Raw genomic sequence first — 2603 nt, forward strand, 5'->3', positions numbered from 1 at the left:
CAGCGTTCCGTGCACCTTGGTGTTTAGTCATGCCGGCCACATGACCACGGAAATGTCTTCGGACAGCGCTGGCTCTTCGGCTTTGAAACAGAGATGAGCACCGCATCCCTAGAGTCGGACTCGACTGGCTTTCGAGCAAGGGAACCTTTACCTTTACCTTTAAGTAAGGTAAACCAAATCCATATCCTTCTGGAGGTCTTCTTGCTTGAGATCTGAAATTGATGCGATTGCTTAGCTTAAAATCCTTTTTAAGTCTTCTCCCTTTTACTCAGATAAACCTTGAAAGCGCAAAACATGCATGGATTTTTCCAATTGGAGTTGTAGAAGTTGATTTTTTTCCGTGTTTCTTTCTTTTTTTCTCCTCTGCCATTTTTTGCTCAATATCTTTAGTCTTTCTTTCAACCTTCTTAATTTTTTGGTCTGTTTTGTCAGCTCTCTTCCCCATTTGTAAGAGTTGTTTTTGCACAGTCTAGCTTTGTGTTCATAGTCGACATCTGCTCTAGCAGAGGGCGCAATGCAGAGGCCAGCATGTAGGGAAAGACTGGAGCCGTCTCTAGGGATTGGATGGGAGTTGTTGGTACTGAGCTTCCGGGAGGAGGTTTCTTCTCCACCCCCGTTCTTTTCCCTCTACCAGCCATTGTTTTGTTTTTATTATGAGAAAGTTTATAGTTTTAAAGTAAAAGTCAACAGATTTCAGCGCTTCTTGGATTAAATTACACCTTTCAAGCTTGAATAAAGTCTCATACGGTTAGTTATGCTTTCTCTATCTTTTTTGCTGTGCTTACGGACTGTTTCATTCGGGGGGTGGGTGGAACTCCAGCCCTTCCCCACCTGCCGCTTCTTGCCGAGTCGATCTAACGATCGGAGACTTTATCGCTTAAAAAAGAGTTACTTAGCTCATTGTTGTGCTACAATTGTTCATTGCAGGTGTTGGTTTCGCTTCTGCTCTTGTACGCTCATCCGGTGGTCAGCTCTGAGTGCCATAATGGCTCTGCGGCATCAGGACCTTTCAGGGAAAAAATAAGCCTCAATCTCTAAGCCGTTGCTTCGGGAGACGTTTATCTTAGCTCCCCAGGCTGAGGGGCCTTCTACAAAGACCCTGAGGGGATCTGAATCCAGCCAAGACCTGATTGCCCTGGCTTGGCGCGTCTCCATCAGAGCTAGATGGGACACGTCCAAGTGCAAGCCGCCATGAACCGGAACCTCTGCTTTGTTATTTAGTTGAATGCTGAGAGAAGCCTGCTTGGGCTTGGGCTACTTCCCTGGGCTCTCATCCATTGCTTATAGCTGCTGTTTTCGGGTGGGCTGCCTGCTGTTATCCTGGTTCCAGCCTTTGTTTCTTTTGAACATAAGAACATAAGAGAAGCCAATGTTGGATCAGGCCAATGGCCCATCCAGTCCAACACTCTGTCACACAGTGGCCAAAAATACCAGGTGCCATCAGGAGGTCCAGCAGTGGGGCCAGGACACTAGAAGCCCTCCCACTGATGCCCCCCCCCCAGCACCAAGAATACAGAGCATCACTTGCCCCAGACCGAGAGTTCCTACCTATACCTTGTGGCTAAAAGCCACTGATGGACCTCTGCTCCATATGTTTATCTCATTCCTTCTTGAAGCCGTCCATGATTGTAGCCACCACCAATTCTTGAGGCAGTGAATTCCATGTGTTAATCACTCTTTGCGTGGAGGACTTCCTTCCTTTGAGAGCCAGTTTGGTGTAGTGGTTAAGTGCGCGGACTTTAATCTGGGAGAACCGGGCTTGATTCTGGATCCTGTAAACAGGACATGGATGACCTTGGGCAAGCCATAATTCTGGCACAGCTGTTCTTGAAAAAAGAGCAGTTTCTGTCAAGAGTTCTCTCAGCCCCACCTACCTCACAGGGTATCTGTTGTGGGGAGGGGAAGGGAAGGGAGTTTGTAAGGCGCTCTGAGACTCCTTTGGGTAGTGAAGGGCAGGGTATAAATCCAATCTCTTCTCTCTCTTCTTCTTCTTTATCCGTTCTAACCCGACTGCTCATGATAAAGCATATCTGTGCAGTTGCTTTTAATGACAAAACAGGGCAGCCAGGACAGCCTGGCAGCGGCCACAGGAAGCAAAAGGGGATGGGAGGGGGTGGAGGAGGAGACAGAACAGGCGTCTCCAGCCCTTTTGAGCCTGTGGGCACCTTTGGAATTCTGAGGCAGGGTGGCAGGTGCCCCTACAAAATGGCTGCCCCTGGAGGTGGAGCCAGACATCCTCTCCAGTGCTCTGGTGCTTCCTGGCCCCACTACCTGGCAGCTGATCTGCATGTCCTGTTTACAGGAACCTGGACAGAGGTCATTTCGGAGGGGGGATCGCGGGGGATCGCAGTTCCCTCAGGTGAGGTACGGGGGGCGGGGCACATGACGAAGCCCCGCCCCCTGCTTCCGGCCCTCATTCAGCCAGGAGGAGGCAGGAGAAGAGGGAGGGTAACTTGCTTCCTCCCTGCCTCTCCCCACCCCTGCCTGCCTGCCTGGGGCCAGGGAGGGCCTTCGCGGGGCTTCCTTGCACTCCCGCCGGCCTTGCAGGTCCACCGCCGGGCCCCTCATGGGGCTCGGTCGGTAGTGGAGCTGCAAGGCCGCCG

The 2603-nt window shown here is 51.1% G+C and overlaps 1 protein-coding gene across 1 annotated transcript in view; it reads left to right on the forward strand.

Moving 5' to 3' along the window:
* NCBP3 (nuclear cap binding subunit 3) overlaps window positions 1–2603 on the forward strand; it is a 24104-nt gene that overhangs the window by 12578 nt on the left and 8923 nt on the right. The gene's annotated exons all lie outside the window — the stretch shown is intronic.

This window comes from Gekko japonicus, unplaced genomic scaffold, assembly GCF_001447785.1.
Source record: "Gekko japonicus isolate JY-2015 unplaced genomic scaffold, Gekko_japonicus_V1.1 scaffold98, whole genome shotgun sequence".
Lineage (NCBI taxonomy): Eukaryota > Metazoa > Chordata > Lepidosauria > Squamata > Gekkonidae > Gekko > Gekko japonicus.